The sequence below is a fragment of the Beta vulgaris genome, chromosome 5 (assembly GCF_026745355.1).
Source record: "Beta vulgaris subsp. vulgaris cultivar EL10 chromosome 5, EL10.2, whole genome shotgun sequence".
Taxonomy (NCBI): Eukaryota; Viridiplantae; Streptophyta; class Magnoliopsida; order Caryophyllales; family Amaranthaceae; genus Beta; species Beta vulgaris.
The window spans coordinates 36,256,472-36,278,180 of NC_079206.1; the positions used below are offsets into that span (position 1 = coordinate 36,256,472).

At 32.1% G+C, this 21,709-nt stretch overlaps 1 long non-coding RNA gene across 2 annotated transcripts; it reads right to left on the bottom strand.

Moving 5' to 3' along the window:
• Positions 1-14,608: 14,608 nt before the first annotated feature.
• Positions 14,609-15,897, bottom strand: LOC104893821 (uncharacterized). Of its 2 annotated transcripts, none has more exons than XR_790146.4 (3): positions 15,620-15,897; positions 15,204-15,313; positions 14,609-15,101 (listed from the first exon to the last, which is right to left on the bottom strand). It is a non-coding gene; the product is annotated as an uncharacterized LOC104893821 (long non-coding RNA). The 2 variants fall into 2 exon arrangements; XR_007273922.2 differs by having other exon boundaries at positions 15,617-15,897.
• Between the last annotated feature and the right edge of the window lie 5,812 nt (positions 15,898-21,709).

The window sequence follows — 21,709 nt, forward strand, 5'->3', positions numbered from 1 at the left end:
CTATATTTTCACTAAAGTCATTCCAGCGGTGCCATCTTTATACTCGCATGATAACTATTGTTGTAAGAAAACTCAATCAAATCTAATTGGTCCTCCCAACTACCTTGAAAATCGATCGCACATGCTCTCAACATGTCCTCCATAGTTTAATTAGTCCTCTCAGTCTGACCATTGGTCGTAGGGTGAAAGGTTGTACTCATTTTGTCCCAATATTTAATTGGACCTTTTTCCAAATTTTCGATAAAAATCTAGAGTCACGATCAGAAATAATTTTCTTTGGAACTCCATGTAGTCTCACCACATGCTTAATGTAAGTCTTAGCGAGCGGCTTCTTTTTCCATGTCTCCTTAATATGTATGAACACGGCGGATTTGGTCAATCTATCCACAATAACCCAAATGGTGTCATTTCCACTTCTTGTCTTAGGTAAGGCAGTCACAAAGTCCATAGAGATAGAATCTCATTTCCATCCAGGGACCTCTAATGATTGAACCTTTCCCATAGGTCTCTTATGGTCTATCTTCACCTTCTGATAGGTTAAGCACTTAGACACCTACTCAGCTACCTCTCGCTTCATGTTTGGCCACCAATAGATAACCTTAAGGTCTTTATTCAATTTGTCACTCCTAAGGTGCACAGAATATGGAGTATTATGCCCCTTATCCATAAGGCGTCTCTTAAGATCATTGCACTTATGTGGTACACACCATCTCCATTTAAACCTTATACTCCCATCATCATGAATCTTGAAGTCAGCTTCCTTTCCTTGCTTCATTTTCTCCTTGATCTTGTCTAGGTGCTCATCCCCAACTTGACCCTCAATAACCTCGTCGAAAACTAACACTCCCAAAGAAAGAGTACTAAGTCTAGCCTCACTTTCCCCAGGATTTAAAATTTCTAGGCTCAACCTTTGCATATCTCGACACAACTCCTCAGGGACTATCAAAGTACTCAAGCTATGACTCGATTTTCTACTTAGGGCATCAGCCACCACATTTGCTTTCCCCTCATGATACTGGATGTCTAGGTTATATTCCTTAATCAACTCCAGCCATCTTCTCTGCCTCATATTCAAGTCTTTTTGGGTGAAGATGTACTTCAAGCTCTTATGGTCTGTAAATATCTTACAAGTTGCTCCATAAAGATAATGTCTCCAAATTTTCAATGCAAACACTATGACAGCTAACTCTAAATCATGGGTAGGGTAATTAGCCTCATAAGGTTTCAATTGACGCGACGCATACGCTATTACCTTCCGATTCTGCTGCAACACACATCCCAGACCATTTTTTGAAGCGTCACTATATACCTCAAATCCCTCATTTCCATCAGGTAAGGTCAAAACAGGTGTAGTGGTTAAACGATCCTTCAAGATTTGAAAAGCTTCCTCACACTTTTCATTCCACTCGAACTTAGACTCCTTTTTCATCAAATTGGTCATAAGTCTTGCTATCTTTGAGAAATTTCTCACAAATCTTCTATAATAGCCAGCTAGACCCAAGAAACTCCTAATGTCTGACACACTCTTTGGAGTTGGCCACTCACTCACAGCTTGAATCTTTACTATAAATACACGCCTAATATAAAGTCCTAACACACTTTAAATCCTATCACACACCATAAAACTCAATCACGCGCCTAAGATAAAGCCTAGCCACGCCTAGGATAAGAATTACTATATCCTAGCTCACTTAGACTCCTAACAAAACTCAATGACAAAGGAATTAGACTCCTAAACATAATAGGATTCCTTCATCACTCAAACACCTAAAATAAAGACTTATAAAGCAACTAAAATACAAAGTCTCCTAACAGAACTAGGACTACTTATTGTTGTGCGTTGCTTTTTTGTTGTTGATGGTGGTGGTGTTGTTATTATAAAATAGTTGTTGTGGCTGGTGGTGGTCATTGTTCTTCAGTTGTATTACTACTGTTGTGGTTCCTTTTGAAATTGGTTGTTGTGGTTGTTATCTTGGTTATTGTTGTAGTTGTTATTGTTGTTTAAATGATATTGATGAGTTGAAAATGTGTGTTAGGGTCATTATTCTATAATCCAATTGGCTCTGTTTTGGAAGTTACTTTTATTTCATTATTAATTGACTAAAAGAGTTCTCATTATATGTTAGTACTTAGTTAAACAAACGTATAGCGTGTTATCTCATATAATTATGTTACTATGAAATTCACCCGGTGGGCGGCTTAGTTCGTTATATATGAGACTAATCAAGGAAAGTTGAAAGTTTAAGTTTTATTTATCTCGAAGATTTGTAATTAAGTACGAAGTAAGTGAGAAGTAGAATCATTCATATATTAGAGTAATGGTATTCTATTTGCAAATCAGCTCTATTTAATGTAATAACATATTGATTCCTAAATAGATTAGTGTATAGTAGAGTTGGATTAGTAAGTAAAGTTCATTAAAATAAGTTAGTAAGTGAATTGAATAATTAAGTTAGAAATTATTTATGAAGGCCTTAATTACATTGTTGATTGATATTCAAACAGAAATATTATAAGTTTGACTTGCTATATACTTATGGATGAATAGTATGATGATTACTTAGTGCTTAAAGATGAGTCAAATATTAAATACATGAAATCGAGAAAAGGATTGGTTAATAATTGTTAATAATGTGAAGAGCATGTGAGTTAGTTTACCTATGGATTAGATTGGTGAAGATGTGTTTAATAAAGTATTTTAATTGGACAACTATAAAATAGAATAATATAATAAAGTCGGACTATTTGACTAGCTTCACTAATGTAAATTAGTGCATGAGTCTAACTACAAAAATCAATGTAAGTTATGAATTACCTTCAAAAAGTCCCCCTTAGATAATGGAATGGTTTCCTAGTTAATAGTGAGATAAAAATCGCTCTATATAATTATGGGCATGGTCTGTAGTTGAGTTTATTGTTGAATCTGTTATTTGAAATTCAAATAATGGTATGGTATGAATTATAGCTAATTATATTGTTTCATTGATTAATGTACCTGGAGTGTGTGGTGTGTAAGTTAACTCTCCTTAGTTAATTGTAACTCAAAATGTGTTTTGTCGAATGTAAGTAGTTATTGGTTGTCGTGGTACATAAGTTTTATGATTGAAATTGTTTGCATATGAAAGCATACATGTATTAGTATGAAATACTTGTGAAGATGTTATGTTAATCGATTATAATTTTATAAGGAGGTGTGTTCTAGATTGGTTTATTGTTGAAACATTCTTGTTAAAAGTTATTGAGATGATAGGTATACTTGAGATTTGAGAATGACTGGAATAAGTTATGAATGATAATCAAAACTGATCAAAGGGGAAAGTAGCCTCGTCTTAGTCGACGGATGAGGTGACACAAACAGTTCCCCATGGACTATGAACCTTGGGGGCGGCCACAGGGAAACCTACCTATTGCTCAATGGGGAGATAATGGGGTGATATATCAGGTAATGTGAAACCTATGGATGGCCAATGAAATCAATGAAAAATGTACTCCAGACTAGTCGCGGTTATTGGCCAAAAGTAAAGCAAATGGTTGGGTGACGACCCCCCACCATCAGAGTGTAAGCTTTGTCTCCTCCTCCGCATTCTCTTTCCCCTGGTTAAAAAGAAAGTTACTTCAAAGTGTGAAAGTTGTTATGATATTGGATTCCTGGTAAGGAATCATACTTGGGTATTGGATTCCCGATAAGGAATCGCGTAATGGAATTTTATCATGTTATTGAACTCCCTGATAAGGAAATTGTTTGTAAAGAATAAGAAAATGATTGATATAGTAGTTGAAAATATAAGTTGGATTTCTGATAAGAAATCGATTAAATGTATTTAATATTATTTATATCAGAACTATGATATATTTGAAAGACTAATTAAATCAAGATATGTGAAATATGTTTCTGTTATGATTGCTTGGAAGCTGCCTTAATGCATTGTTGTTCTGTGAATGATGGTGTAGTAGAGAAGAAATAATAAGATTAAGATATAATAAGTATGTTGTCAACAGGAGTTGATGTGATGCATGTTGTGATAGTGACTATGTTGATTGTTGAGTCGTTTTCAAGTAAAAGCCACCAAAGCATGTGTTAAGCTTCTTTACAGGTTTAGTACTCAGCTTTGCTGACGTGTGTATGTCGTTTTGTCATTATGTGGCCTGTCACTTGGTGGGTGGCAGTTTCTTAGATGTTTTAGGTTGAAGTCGTAAGTTAATATTTGCATGTTAAAGCTAATACGAGCTGGAGCAATGTATTGTTACCGAAGTGAGGACGCCCGACGTTGTAATAGTTAGCAATTAAATTAGTTATAACATAATTTTGTATTTAAGAGTCGCTAGCTAGTGATCTTGATTCTCTGTTGGTTATTGCTTTATGAAAGCGTTGAGGTTGTTGAGTTTGGAGTATTTTATAAATTGAAAGTGTAAACAAGTTTAAATTATTTCCCACTTTAGTGTTGTCCTATTTTCAAAGGAAACTCTGCCGGATTTTCTATAGAAATTTATTTGAATAGAGTTTGAGAATTAAGGTCGTGTTGTAATAATTAATTTGAATTGAATAGGATTGGGAATTGAGTTCCACACTCTCCGATTTAGTTCGTGAGTGTGATGGTAATAGTATGAGTTATCTCGACTAAAGTCTCTTCCGCTGTGTCTAATCCTTTGTAAGCTGGTCGAGAGAATTCAAGGTTGTTACAGTGATGACTTCTAAGGCTTATCTAGATTTGGAAGAGGAGGATGCTCATTTTGCTTTAATGCCAAAAGAAAAGACAAACTTTCTGAAGAAAAAGTTGATGATCTTATTTCTCTTAATGATGATAACAAGGGAGCAACCATAGATTCTCCATGTTCTATTCATGAGGAGCATATTATGACTACTCGAATTGAGAAGCCACAAAAACTTGAGTTGTTCATAAAAGAAGAAGTAGTTGGTAGTACTTTACTCAAAGATCTAACTTAGGAAGAAGTGTTAATGGATTATGTTGCTCCCATTCATCCTCGGTTGATTTACTCCACATTTTCGCAAGATAAAATTTTTGACATGCATAACCTAAAGCTCTGATACCACTTTGTAACACCCCGATAATTCTCTCTTTCTAGAAAATACTTTTATAATAAACCTTAGAGAATTAACCAGGCATTATCGCCCGTGTGATAACGTATCAGCTTACTCAGAATTTCGCAGCGGAAAACAACTTACTAAAAACCAACTTTATTAAAAACTTAATAAATAAATGACAGATGTCTGAAACTAAAACACACCAACTTTAATAATCCTCAAACTGAAATAAAGATGTTCCTACGAAAATAACCTAAACACGCTAGTAATATAATTAGTCTCTCCATTCCAGTTCCCAATGAGATGCATCTGCAACCTGTAATGTCAATGCAATACTGACTCTGCTCACCAGAAAGATCATCATAGGATCAATAGGCAAAGCCATGATCACACACAAAACAAGCACGTAATCAGCAAAGCTGAGTACTACATATCAGACATAAATAATCCTAAACATGATACTACAAAAATAACATGCATGGATAAATAATAATATAAACATATAATAATCTGCAGACAACTACTACTGAACTAGACTCTAAACATTACTTCTTTCTTTAAATGGAATAGTTATCGGACGAGTTGACTTATCTACTAATATGAAATGGGGGCGCGACTCCGCATTTCAGAATGACCTGCGATATCGAGGAACCTTTGAACTGAAAGAGGGATGGTGATCAATCCATTCCTAGAAGAACCCATGGCACGCTCACCATGCATTCCAACCCTTAGTGTCCAACTCTAGACGTGACCAATCTAAAGTCTATAACTTATTCTCGTTTCACTTTACATCAATTACATTTTATTACTTGTGTTGACACAACCAAGCAAGTAACACATAATAATAACAAACAGTCATAACAGAATTCTTTTATCTTTGGATTAACAAGTGATCACAACTTATCAACCAAGACTCCTTTAAATTCCTTTTTATACTTTACTAACTTACTTGTTGAACCTAGCCAACAATAAATTGTACCTTTATATAGGTATAACTTGTAACTTACCAAATAAGGTCCACGGTCCTTATAAGATAGTAAATAATACTCAAAGAATACATGTAACACATGATTCCCTTTAACTTATATTAATTCACTCACAATTAATAAATAAACTACTTACTGCTTGCATCAATCATTCCATACAAACATTTATAATCTATAATATAATCACTTCTAGATCACATGTGCACACAGGCATTAACATGTAATAATAGTTCCAGTCATCATATATATGAACAAATAGAGTTCTATACATGATTCTAATAAATAAAAATACTCTTAGAGCATGCTTCTAAATCACATAGCACGTAGACGATGTATGTACCTTGTATATACTAAGCGGTAGACCACTTTTAACTCGTTAAAAGTCTCCTACAACGAAATCTCCGCCTAGCAAAAAAAGTAATGAAAATTAATAACTTGAACTAAAAATTCCAGCAACTTTGAAACGATCAAAACCCCCTTAAAACGCGTTGTAAAATCGTTTTTACGTACCAACTTACGTTATTTTTAATCCCTAGTATAGTACAATTATTCTAGTGATTAAAAATCCTTTAAAACTCTCTAAATACTTCTTTTCTGAAATTACAGCACTTATAAACTTTAATAACTCTCTTTAAAACATATAAACATGTTTAAAATCATAAATTAAAACAATCTCATAGTGTATAACATACAACTATGGTTTTCTAGTAATTAAAACCCTAAAAATCCATGCTTTGATGATTAAAACTTCAATCTAAAAATATAACAAATTTGAAAATTTATTCTTTCAATATATAATATATATGAAATCAATATATAAGAAAACGAGGAAAAGAATCAAAAGAAAAAGGAAGAAAAAGAGTGAAATACCGAAATCGCGAGAGAACTATGTCAGCAAAATCGCAAAACTTGCAGAGGCCATAACTGATAGAATAAGAATCGGAATTAAGTGATTCTTGAGCCTAAATTCAATAACTTTTCGAGATATACAATTTCTAAGCAGGAAGTTTTGGCTAAAAAGAAACGGAACTATGAGAAATATGGCCAATGCGATTCGGGTGAGAGAAAAAAAAACGAGTGAAGGGAGAGAGAGAATAGAAAGTCGAAGGAAGGGAGGAGAAGAGTGACGTGATTTTGGAGAAAATAAGTGTGTAGGGTGAAATAATTGGGTTTTTAGGATATTTATATAAAGGCTTTTACTTGTGGAATTAGGAAAAGAGATTTTAATTAATGAAACTTGATGACTAATAAGATGGGCTATTTAAGACTTTAGTCATCAAATGACTCTTTCCCTTTTTATCACTTTTGGGCTTTCGATTCCATTAAACTTCCTTTTCAATATACTTTTGAATATTTAAAACTTTTATTAAAACATGCTTAATTAAAATATTTCTAATTTTATTAAGCTATGAAAAAATAATTTCACTTGACTTTTAAAATAGTCAACCCTCTTTAAAAGTCAAACCATTTTCTAAACTCATTTGGATTTAAATATAACTACATATATACTTAAATATATTTATAAAAATTCTTTAAAATTGTGGGGGATTACACAAGTTCTTTCAAAGAAGGGGATATTGATGCGAAATGGTTTCACATTTGTTGTTTAGTTTTTTGATTGATCAAGATTAGCCTCACTAATCCTGATTAATTAGCCTAATCATGATTAATTACCACTAATCTCGTTTAAGTGTTCTGTAATCATGTTTAAGTACTTAATTAGTGGTAGTCATAATTAGTAGTAAGAAGACTAAAGCGAGGCTTTTTATTTCTAGTTCCATTGTAAAGGAATGAGTAAGTATGGTAAGGAACTATGGCAATTTAGAATAAGAATGATCGTTTGTTCCTTTGTAAAGGAACAGACGAACTGGCGCTGAACTTATAAGTTAAAGGAACTAACAATTAAAAGGAACTAGACTTAGGATGAAGCATTACAACGGTGCATTTATGTCAGTTGAGTAAATTATGCCTACAATCTAGGTATCGTTTTATTTACGGAAAAATCTGATTTTAAGGAAAACCTTTTTAAGGAAAAGATTTTATTTTTCCAAAGATAATAAAAATTCTTTTCGGTTTTTAAGGAAATATTTTAAAGATAATATTTTTGGTAAAAGGATTTTATTTCGGTTTTATTAATTAAAGTGTTTTTAATTAAATCAGATTTTCGAGTTAATGGTAAAAGTGGTTGCTAAAATTGAGGAGCAGTAACTTAATTCTCTCCCACGTTTAACAGTGATCATGGAGATCATGGGATGATTGAGGAACATGGTCCTCTGTATAAGGAACATCATGGAATAATGCTTCAAACCACTAATACATGTTTTAATCCCACGTTCTAAGTTATTACCACTATAAACACTAATGTCTAACGAAGTTCCATTAAGTGTGTCTGACTAAGTGATTTAGTGAGTTTAACTAAGTAAAGTAAGTTAAAGTGAGAAAATTTCAAGTGAAATTGAGAGGAACAACTGTTAAGGGAATAGTTGTTCAGGAACTTGAATTTAGGAACTCAAGGTGTGGCTCGTGAGCAAAATTAGGTTGTAACAAAGTTGTTTGGCCTAATTAGTGAAAGAGTTGAGTTTAAAATCCCTAGTGGTCGAGGTTGTTTCTTCTTGTTGGGCCGAAGAAGTTTTTCCTCATAAAAATCCTTGTGTTCCTTTAGCTTGTTTATTTGTGTAAGTTTAAAATTTCGCAAAAAGTTATGTTTATTTCTACACATACAATTCACCCCCCTCTTGTATTGTTCCTAGTGAAATAGTAATTGGTATCAGAGCTAGAACTCACAAAAGATAGGAAACCCTATTGAGAAAAAGATCCAAGGAACAATGAATACCACCGAGAAACTTGAAGAAGGTTACTCCACGCAAAGGCCTCCCATGTTCAATGGGAAGTTCTATTCCTACTGGAAAAACCGAATGGAGATATTCATCAAGGGTGAAAACTACTAGGTATGGAGAGTCATTGAAGTTGGTGATTTCGAGGTCACAACTATTAATGACAAAAATGAGGTAATTCTAAAACCCTTCTCTGAATATGACAAAGCTGATTTCGAAAAATTGGAAGTAAATGCCATGGCTGTTAAATTGTTACATTATGGACTTGGACCCCATGAACACAATAGGATCATGGGATGCAGATCCGCAAAGAAAATATGGGATTTACTAGAAGTAACTCATGAAGGAAGTAATCAAGTCAAACGAACTAATATTGATTTACTAATGAATCAATATGAACTGTTCTCCATGAAGACTAAGGAAAGCATACAAGTGATGTTTACTCGTTTTACTAACATTATTAATGACTTAGCTTCTCTTGGAAAGTTTGTTTCATCAGAGGAGCATGTTCGAAAAGTTATTAGGAGTCTTCCTAAGGACAGATGGATGGCTAAGTCACTGCTTTACAAGAAACAAAAGACTTCACTAAGTTCAACTTGGAACAGCTGGCGGGTCACTTATGACTCATGAGCTTCACCTTGATATAGTATGGTAAAAGCTCCAAATCAAAATCCATTGCCCTCAAAGCAGATGATGAAGATGACTCTAACTCAGAAGAAGAGGAAGCAGCTCTAATGGTCCGAAAATTTCGAAAGATTAGGAACATGAAGAACGAGAACTTCAAAGGTAAAACTAAAAAGTTCTCTAACAAAGCTGCTTGTCATAAATGTGGTAGTACAGATCACTTCATCAAGGAATGTCATCTTTGGGAAAATGATAATACCAAAGAAAGGAATAAGGAACGCTTCGCTGAAAGGAACATGGAAACTAAAGCAACCTTCTCTAAGGCGAACGTTCGAAAGGCAAGGATAGCTGCTTAAGGAGATTCAGAGACGGAAGGGAAGAAAGAACAAAACTGAATAAACTGCAAATCTTTGCCTCATGGCAAACATTGATGAAAAAGAAGATGAAGAAAATGTTGAGGTAAGCAACATGGACTTGAATCAGACTTAGATTGCAAAACTAGGCCTGAAATTTATGATCTTCTTTATGATGCAATTCTTGAATGTAGAGATAACCGTGAAAAACGTGAACAAACTGAACAAGCTCTTAAATTTTGCAAAGAACATATAGAATGGCTTAATAAAATGAGATCGGATGTTGAAACTAGGTTCTTTGATTTGTTTGATAAAAACTTGAAAATCAAGGAATCTGTTGTTGAATAAATTCAACTTATCATTTATCGTGACAATTTATGATACAACTAAAACTATATGCATTCAATTAAGCGATAATCAAATCGAGTTCGTATTTCAGACAAGTTTATCTATCATAATCTATCTGGTACTTTATAGAGGTATGTCTACTTTTATTGATATATTGTTCAGCTTACATATTTATTATATTTTCAGTATGTAATTAACGTAATATTATATTATTTACAGGGTTATGACATGATATTACTTCGTTCAAATTTAGTATTTCGTATAAAAATGAAGTACGTATTTATTATTCAATCAAATATTGCTTACATGAACATGGGGTTGAAGGTGCATGTTGTTAGAGACATTACCTACGTGCGATGGTCAAAGGAATGTGCTTATTTATTCAAGTAATGTTTGTTATTATTATATAATGTTGTTTCCGTTTTGATTTTAATAATAATTATTATTGTTCACTACATGTATTTTTCTTTTTTGTAGGTCTCTAAACACATCTTAATTGTATAAGCACTACTATTAAAATTTTGGTAGAGTGTTCAATTCGTCATAATTTTGTAGTTCGAAAAAATAAATGTATTAGGAATGTTTGAAATTTTATACTTTCCAATGTAAATTGTAATAATATTTTAATAAAGATCGAGCATTTGGAAAAGTTTTCTTATAATGCTTTGATATAGTATTGATCAAAATCCTTTAACTAGTTTGACATATCATATGCTTAACTTAATATATAATCCGTTTTTTTTAAATATGAAAGTTTTTCAATTTTATTGAATTAACGACAATGAAAAGTTGTTTGGATATATATATATATATATATATATATATATATATATAATTATATATATATATATATATATATATATATATATATATATATATATATATATATATAATTCTAAAGGTTTACATTATGAAATACACCAAGATTTCCCATCATATTATTTAGATGAAGAGAAAATCCTCCATAAAATCATACAATTCGATGAAAAAGAAAATGTCGACTTCTAATCTGAATTTTTTCGACCGTTTGCCTAATGAAATAACAATCAACATTCTTGGACGTGTTGCTTCTCAACAGCCATTTGGTTTGGTTTTATTGCAAATTAAGGTATTGTAAATTTGAATTTTTATAAACGACATTATTAGTTATTGATTCTAATAATTATACTTTTTTTTTCCTTTTCATTGGTTGCAAGATTCTAAATACCCTTTTAGATGACGAATCTGTCATGAAAAAAGTTGTCATCGAAACTATAATCGATCGTATTTGGCTGGTCAATAGTACTCTAAGATTTTCTTTGGAAGATGACTTGAGTGCAAAAATCCTGATGTCCTAACTCGATATGGCATGGTAAGTATATTTATAATAAATTGTATGGATTAGATACCAAACTAATATACGAAAAAATAAATTATTAATTTATTACCGATTATAAAATGTTTCGATTCATTTTTTAAAATAAGTGTAGACAAATTTAACACCATGCAAATGTTTAAATTAAAACAAAATAATGTTTCACAAGCGTTTTTAGTTGTTTTTTCAATTAAAACGTATAGATTAATTATTAATCTTTATAAAGAAACATTTTGCGTCATTAATAATTCTTTTTGTTTTATATACATATAAACTCATAATAGAAACATTTTAGAGTTTCATATTGGTATTGTATGTATAATAAATTTCTTACCATAATGTTCCTAATATTTTTTTTGCATGTACAAATTTATACCCATAATAGTTACATTAATGGAGTATCTAGCTTGATTGAAGCTACGAAAGTTGGACATGCTATGTTATCGTATTTGCTCGGTTTAATTTGGCTATCTTCTAAGTCCGGACCTAATATAGAGATTGGCCACTATATTCTAAGAACACTACTTAAACAACTTAAGATGGAGTCAATTATAACGTGTAGAGATATATTTAGTAAAAAAATATACTTTAAACTTTCTTACATAAGTAAATAACTATAATTACATATATATATATTCTATTAGATCATATATTATTATCAAATATTTTTAGGAAAGTATATTTTTTCGAATATTTGGTTTCATGATACCGAAAATTTCTACACTAAAATCATGACCAAGACATTTTTCAGTTATATATAAACAAGTTCTTTACACTATTTAAAAGATCCAAAATTATCTAATGACTTGATGTGTACACTAAACTAATTATTATTATTAAGCATTATTTAGGAAAAAAATGTCTACTGAAAGTTCTTCCACAAGAAATTGTTATAAACATAATTTCACGTGTTGCAGCTTTTCCTATTGGTGATTTGTTTAGGTGCAGGATAAGGTACATTATGTAATACTCCGTATTTTTTGGATTTATTCTTTATAAATAAGAAAATATAAAGAATAGAATCGAAAAGTACTTTAGTATTATATACAAAAAATAATAATATAATAATAATACAGTTTGAGTACGCTTACAACTATAATGTAATTATATTATCGTTCGGTTTATTTTAATTTCGGAATAAATAAAATAAACCAAGACTTTTTAGACTTAAGAAGCCCACACTATAAATAAGAAAGGAGAGAAAAAGAAAGAATAGAAAAATCAGAAAAAAAACCCTAATCTCTCTCCCTCTCAGCCGTCTCTCTCTCTCACAAATTCTCTTTCCTCTCTCTCCTTCTCTCTCTTCGCCTCCTCTGAACTTCTTTGCCTTCGACGAATTTGGTGTGCGAGCAGTGGAGTGCTCGAGTGTGTGTGTGTGCGTGGTTGTTCGAGGCGGGCCTACGAAGGTGGTGCGAGCGAGGGTGTGAAGTCGAGCGTCGTGTGCAGGTGCGTGCGACGCGTGCGGGTGTGTCGATGTTGTGTTCGTGCGAAGTCGCGCTGTGCGACGAGGGAGTTCGAGCGTTCGCGACGAGGATTCGTGTTCGAGTACGGTGTGAGGCGTGCGAGCGAAACGAGTGGTGCGAGAGGCTCGAAGGGTTTGTGCGAGCCTTTGACGATGTTTGGTTGTGTGTGGGTCGTGTGTGTGTTCGGCGTGCGTCGCTTTGTGGTGGTGCGAAGCAAGGAGCGAGACTCGTGTGTGGCACACGAAGTGACGCTGTGCGAGGCTCGAGGGTTTTGCGTCAGTGTCGGAATCACGTAGCCGGTGATTATCGCCGGCGAGTCTAGTGATATAAAAACATAATACGTATAATATGATATTATGTTAGTTTTAATATTGTATAATCTGTTTTCTATTGTATTAAGTTGTAAGTTAATTAATCTATAATTAAATTATTAATTGACTAAGTTTGTAAAATTAATTTAGGTTGTAAATCTGATTTAAGTTGTCAATCTGATTTAGGGTTTTGTAAGTAAGTAAGGTGTAAAGTTAAGAAATTAGATTATTGATTATTAGTTGGATTGTTATAATGGCCTTGCTATTCAAATATGATTTTAGTAGTATTGGACATAAGGACTTAAATGGAGTTGGTAAAGGTATTATGTTATTAAGTTACTAAAATCAGCTTTGCTCACTGTTATTGGCTCTTCGAAATAGAGTTATGAAAGAAAGGAAAGTTAATAAACAACGAGATTAGTTATTGTTTATACTTCGAAATACTAAGTTGATATAGCTAGTCACGTGTTATATGATAATAATATCAAGGACGTAGCACTGAAGTACTTCCTTACTCGTCTAAGTCCCAATTTCATAAACGGAACGTTTGATTAGGCAGCGAAAATTCTTCGTTACAAGGTACGTACGCGTACCAGTTCAGTTGCAATTATTAGTATCATGTTAGGTTGTGAATTATTCTATCGGAACCTAAAATCATGATAGGGAACAATTGTGATTGCTGAGATTGTTTGGTAACATGATTATGATTGAAAATAGATATGTGGCATTGTAATGCGTAATTCTATCGTATCATTATAACCATGATTATTGGATTTGTATTCTTTGATCTATGGTGTAACAAGAATGTTAAAAGAAGTAAAGATTTGAGTCTTGTATCTAAGAAAGAATATTAAATGATTCTATGTTTAATATGGTATGAATGGACAATACACTAGTAGAAATAATGCTTATTGCTGCGGTCAAAAAGTAGCCTATTGCTGCGGTTTTGGGCGCGCAACAATTAAAGGGGCAGCAATAGGTATTAATTATATTGCTGCGGTTTAAAACCGCAGCAATATTTGAACATATTGCTGCGGTTTCAAGGCAAAACCGCAGCAATATGTTTATTTTTTATTTAAAAAGTACAAAGTATTGCTGCGATTTTGACTAGGAACCGCAGCAATATCCTGTCTATTGCTGCGGTTGTTGCCCAAAACCACAGCAATAGGTACTGGTACAGACAAAAATTTTTTTTTTTTTTTTTTGAAATTTTGCAATTAAATTTGATAGAATAAAATGTACAACTAAGTGACTAACCCATATTGCAACACTACAATAACAGAAAAGTAACTAAATCAAATCACCATATGTCCATATATTCAATAAAAATAATATTACAAACCCTAATTACAAAAATATATATAAAAAATGAAACAAATCTAATAAGGAAAAAAATAAAAAAAAAAAAACAAAAAAGGAAAAAAAAATAGTTATACTGAAGTACATAAAATTAATATCGAAAATTAATTTAAGCCCTAATTACAAAAATATATATAAAAAAAATGAAAGCAGATCTATTTAGGAAAAAAATTGAAAAAACGAAAATTAAAAAAATAGAAATACAGAGTACATAAAACAGATCTCGACGAACGAACTCAACGAAGAACGACGGCGCCAGTTCTTGTAGGATCTTCTCCTGATCTCCTCGCTCAAGTGCTGAGCCCATACAGTGTTCAATGTACGCAAGCCACGAGGAGTCTTCACGTAGCCAACAACACCAACCACCACCAAGGGAGGGGTATCAATAATTGTAACAGCCTCACATGTCTCCTTCTTGTGAAGTTCTACATTAAAAGATTGCCACAAATTAAAATATATAAGCTTTCAAAACAATGAATCACGAAACCCTGTCGCTCAACTTCAAAAGACAAAACAGGGGAATATACTTGACCCTGGCTTTTCGACCTCCTCACAATGTGGGTCATTCCAGCCTTGTTGCCCAAGAAGGCAGTAAGGTGTGGTTGCTTGCTGGGGTCATCCTTGGGGAAGGCCTTCACTGAACGAAACAAAAACACATAGTGAACATAATGTCACCTTCCATCTCATAAAGTTCAAGCATGCTATATTAAAAAAAGCAACGAAAGCCACCATATAATAATAACAAAAAATTCGCCGGAAATGTACAAAGAGAAACCATGGAAGCAAGCAGGAAATATTCACAACAAAATATTCCTTCATTTATTTACGAGTGAAATGATATTCCGAAACCTTGAATGGATATACAGAAGAAAATCAACTTCTGTTTCAACTATTCAAACACAAGATACTCACAATCAAAACCACATTACAAGTTTACGACTACCTGAAAATTGTTTCATTTCATTATCCTCAACAATTCACATTCCCTCGAAAAAACAGATCTGAGAGTCTCCACCACCACCGTCGAAGATGAAGGGTGAGGGTCAAGGTGAGAGAACGAGGGTGAAGGGGAGTGGTGACCTGAGAGTGAGGGGCGGCGAGAGGCGAGAGGCGAGAGGCGAGAGGAGAGAGGAGTGAGGGTCGGCGAGAGCAGTGAGGGTCGCGAGAGGAGAGAGGAGTGAGGAGTGAATGGCTGTGAGGTGTGAGAGATGAAATAAAACAAACCCTAACTGAGCATGTTTTTATATATATTTTTTTTATGATATTGCTGCGGTTTCTTGTAAGAACCGCAGCAATATATTAAATTATTATTTTTTAATATTATTTTAATATATTGCTGCGGTTCTTAACAAAAACCGCAGCAATATATCTGGTCAAATAGTCAACTTTTTTTCAAAATATTTGTTACTAATACAATATTGTTGCGGTTTTGGGCGGGAACCACAGCAATATTGTCAATTTCTATTTTTTTATTTCTTTTTGCGTGTTATATTGCTGCGTATAGGTAAAACCGCAGCAATATCACCGCAGCAAATAGCATTTAATCTACTAGTGATACTAAGAATGGACTTTGGCAATAAACTAGTAATGGGGGGAGTTTAGGACTTATTCTACACTCCTACGCATGCCTACTGTGACGACGGTAGTGTCCTTATAAATTTTGATAACTCAAGTAGGCGGAAGGTTCCGCACGATCTTGGGGGTATGCATACTAAGGCGATGGATGTGAGACGAAACAAAACTGTATTTGCATTTAATCTAATAGACCAAGTTGTCTATTAAGGATTAAGTACCCCGTATGATTCTAGTAAGATGACGGTGCTCGTTCGCTGCCAACTAAATAAAAAGTAAAGAATGTAATGTTATTGTAGTATCATGTCTAGAAATGATCCTTATTGCTTTGTTTATGCGTGTATGCACTCACGGCCCGTTTGGTAGTTGGTCATAAATGGTGGTAATGGGAATGAATTTGTGTGTAAATTGTGAAAAATCATTATCCATTACTAGGGGTGTTCATGGGTGGTTAACCGTACCGAAAAAAAATTTCGGGACGGTAACCGGAAGTATCGGTTCCCCATATTTATGAACCGTAACAGTAACCGTTCAAACCCGGTAACCGCATAAACGGTTAACCGGTTTTTGGGTACGGTTTTCCGGTTAACCATTAACCGTTACTCGAGTTTTATCAAATCGGTTTATTTATTTTATATATTGGATTTATATTTTTTCTCAACCTAGATAATATACCATTAATACCAAAATTATCTATAAAAGACAATCATCTTTAAAAACATTCCACACCTCCCCTCAAAAAAAAAAAAAAACATTCCACACCATACAATATTACGATACACTGAAATACATATTTCAAAGTTCTAAGAAAAAACAAGCACAAAAACATTAAACTATTACAAGTTGAGCACACAGTCACACACTTCACAGTGAGAATTGAGAAGTTACCAAAAAAAAAAAACAACAATAGTACAACGAAAAAACAACAACAGTACAAATTTGGGCTAAGGCTAACTAATATTTTCGAATTTGGGCTTACTCTCCTCTAGTCCTCTTAGGCTCTAACTCTCTTAGTCTTAGGTAAGTTATAGTGACTTACATTTTTTTCATTATACAAAAAGTGAAGTCACAGACTACACTTTATAATTAATGCCTTTAATAAAAAAATTAATCAATATAATTATTACAAATAAATAAATAATAATAATAATAAATAAATTTATCCGATTTTTCGGTTAACCGTTTTATAAAAAATCGTAACCGTAACAGTACCGTTTAACCGTTATTTTTACCGGTTTGGTAACCGAACCGTTCAATCCCAAATTTCCCGGTTCGGTAACCGCCCATTTTAACCGGTTTTCCGGTTTTTCGATACGGGATTGCGGTTTCGGTTTTTTATGAACACCCCTATCCATTACCATGGTAATGCTAATTTATTCTAAAGTGTTCACTTTCCTTCTTGAATTTTCATTTCCATCCAATACCACCTTGTAGGTGGTAATGAGTGATAATGAAAATTGCTTCCCCTTGGAGACAAAAACACAAGTTTAGGGGTGAGATTGCTTGCCCATGGAGAAAAAATGTCTAGCCATGGAGATTTTAAGAGTGCTTCCCTATAAAATTACACTTAAAATGCATTCCCATTACCGCAATTTATTAACGACTACCAAACGGGCCGTCAATGCTTTACTATGTACTTAGCATAGCTGAGTGTGTGTTATTGTGTTGTTTGTTGACCTGTGATGAACCATTGATGTTGCAATGGGGAGCAGACTAGGTGTGATGGTGTTGCTGCATGATGTTGAGCATACTTGGGATAGTTCTTAGTCTTGAAACTTTAAAGTGTTTTAATTCAGCATTATAAGACTAGTATGATTTACTTAATTAGTTTGTGGTTTGAATAAAAGGGGTCGTTGATGATTCCCGAGTTGTAGTTACATCTTTATTTCCGTTGCATTTCAGTTTTCGTGACAATGATTTGAGTTAACATTTCTTTTCAATAAGCCTTGCGTTTCACCGCGGCGGTAACACTCCCAAAGGCGACGCGACGTAGTCGTAGACGTGTATCGATTTTGGGGGTGTTACACGTTATATGTTTAGAAATTGATTAAGATTTTCTTAAATTACATATATAGCACATCTATATAATTATTATTCTTAATCTGTAAATGTAGTTGCAAGGGACTTGATGATATTTGTGACGATGAAAAAGTTCTACAAAAAGTATCTATTGAAAGCTTGCTAAACTTATCATGGGATTACATTGATAAGATTGATCATTTGTTTACGCGATGTTTGGAGTGCAACAATCTTAAGGCTATTATACGAGTTGGAATGGTGAAATACTTTCTTTGTACACTATTCTCTATGAAAATCACAGTTTTTTGTAAATTAATTATATATATCACTTTATTGATTTATAGACATGATGTTGATATTTAAATTTTTATTAATTCTTCTAAGTACAATATTTTACTCAAATGAAGATAAAAGATGGTATTGCAAGTTTTAAAAAAGCATCAAATGAAGGCTATTTAGTCGCAACCTATTTACTGGGCCTAATATCTCTATGCAATGAAGATGTGAATTCTAAGAAACTTGGTTTAAAAATGATACCAGATACACTAATTAAGATGGGATTGGAAGGGATTGTCGAATGTCGGAAGAAAATTCGCTATAATTTTTCTAATATATGGATAGAAAATATAATTACTATTCAATCAGATTTATTTTTATGCGATAACAGGATAAAATGTGAGGTCAAAAGGAACCTTTGGGAAGGTTATAATTACGATTATGAAGCTTTAGGTGAACCTAGCATACTATGTAATGCTTGCAAATGTAATCGAGAACTTATGTTCTTCCTATCATTTATGTCATAATGATATTTAGATATTTATTTTGTAATAAAGTTCATTAATATATTGTTTACGTGTTGTCTCAATATTGTCTCATCGATATATATTATGGATGGCAATTGTTTTTTAACTGTAAGTTTTTTTAATTTCGTACTACATCCATCAATTATTTTTAGTTATCATATTGACCACAATAATAACGTAACTTTCAACTAAATTTATGAAGTAGTAAAAAAGGTTTACCTTTTTGGGCTAAATAATTATTTTCTTGTTAAACGATTTTTTTCCCTCTTAAGCATTAAAATAGTTTAAAATTTGATTTGATTAGTAGGCGATTTTTTCCTTTTTTAAAACAAGTAAATGTAAAAAAACCTGTCAATTACAAATTGCCTTTCCAAATTTATTTTGAGTAAGTCATATCTTTAGCTAAAATAACTATAATTGCACATTTTTATAATTTAACATATATTAGGACCTATTTTATTTAGGAAAATCAACATTCACAAAATCAAATCTTATGACAATGGATTTATTCTACAAAAAATAGTGTAATATACGTTTAGTAATATTTCCTAAAAAGCAACATATATGTAATGTCTTCTTGATGCCTAAATTTATTGTAATTAGAAATAAGTTATTTATAAAACTTATATGATTTGAAAATTTATAAAGCCAAACAGTCTAAACTAATTCTTACGATGAAGCCTCAAAATATATGTATAATAGAATGCCTTCTCAAAGAAATTGTCATTGATATTATTTCACGTTTTGGAGCTTATTCTATCAGCGATTCATTTAGGTGCAAAGTAAGGTACGAAACATGTTCAACAAATTATTCATATGTTTTTAAATTATTTATAAATAACGCCTATACATAACATTCTTTTAATATAGTTGCAAGACACTCAATATTATTTATGAGGATGACAAAGTTCTACAAAAGTTATTAATAAAAAGCTTGCTAAGCTTATTGTGGGATTACATTGATAAGATGAATTTTTTATTTACACGATGTTTAGAGTGCAATAACCTTGAGGCTATTTTTCGAGTTGGAATAGTAACTTTATTATAATAATTTCTTCATAATATTTATAAATTGATAGGCCTTGAAATTCACATTATAAAAACTATGATATTTGATGTTTTTGCAAGTCTATTTTATATTGTTTTATTCATATATTTATATGCTTTTTATAGGTATACTTTTTGACTGAATCGAGGATAGAATATGTTATTGCATTTTTCGAAAAAGCATCAAATAAAGGATATTTAGTGGCAACTTATTTGTTGCGACTTATATATCTATGTAGTCAAGACGCGAGTTACAAGGAACTTGGTTTCAAATGATACCAAGGACATTAATGAACACGGATTTGAAAGAGATTGTAGAATGTAGGAAGAAAGTTCGTTCAATTTCTCTGGAGTATGGATAAAAAATAAGATGTCTATTGAATCAGGATTTTTTTATGTGATAAAAAACAAGCATATAAGCTGGATAGAAAGCTTTTTGAAGGTCATGATTGCTACTAGGACGTTTCAGATGATCCTAGAATAGTATGTGTTGCTTGCAATTGTAATCGAAAACTTATGTTCTTCTTATCATTTATGTCTTAAGTATAATTATATATTCGTAATTTTAATATATTTCTTTAATAAATTATTAATTTCTGTCTCCAAAATTTATACTCAATGTATATTCGTTATTTTAAACGTTTTAAAAGAATTTAAGTTTTATCCTCTCACCTCTTTATTTCAATATAACCTTGAACTAATCCTAAAATTTTGTTTAAAGTCGAATAATATAACATATCTACTCCTAATTTCCTTCATTTCAACCTTAATATATATACACGTTAGTAGTATTTTCTATTTAACAAATTTTAAAATTGTATTTGGTGTATATTAACAGGAAGTATGTAAAATTTCAGTTAAAATATTATCTTATAATATCCATTATGATTCTGATGTTGATGAATAAAAAAATATATTTCAAAATTAACCTTCTATATATATTACATGATAATTTAAACTAATTGTAGCTAGGTAATATTTGACAACTAAAATTAAGGCTAAAATCAGGATTGTAATCTTTGCCAACTATAAATAGATATGTATGCCTATTACATAATATATATTATGTATATCTACCAATACTAATAGTTTATAATATTCACTCAAATAATATATCAATATCGAGTATGATTATTCATATCTAATCTTTCAATTGATTCACCAATTCGAAATGAATAATGAAGATGATGATCCAAGAGTATATAATTTCTAATCTTTCAATTCATTCACCAATTCGAAATGAATAATGAAAATGATGATCCAATAATGAAAATGATGATCCAAGAGTATCGAAACAAGATGGTCATGTTAAGAAGGGAAGGGGTTCAAAACGACATGCATATCATACAAGTATTTATTCATCTAACCGTTTATAGTTAGCTTTTATATCTGAAAATATGATATTCCATCTTCTTGCCAATAAATACAATATACCGAATAATTAAATTACAATTTAACTGTAAATAAATTACAATAACAAATTATTACATTAAACATTACACGATATAGATGGAATATCAAATATTTCGTTTGAAAACTAATTATAAACGGTTTAGTAATTATTTTTTAAAGCAATAAAAGATAATATATAA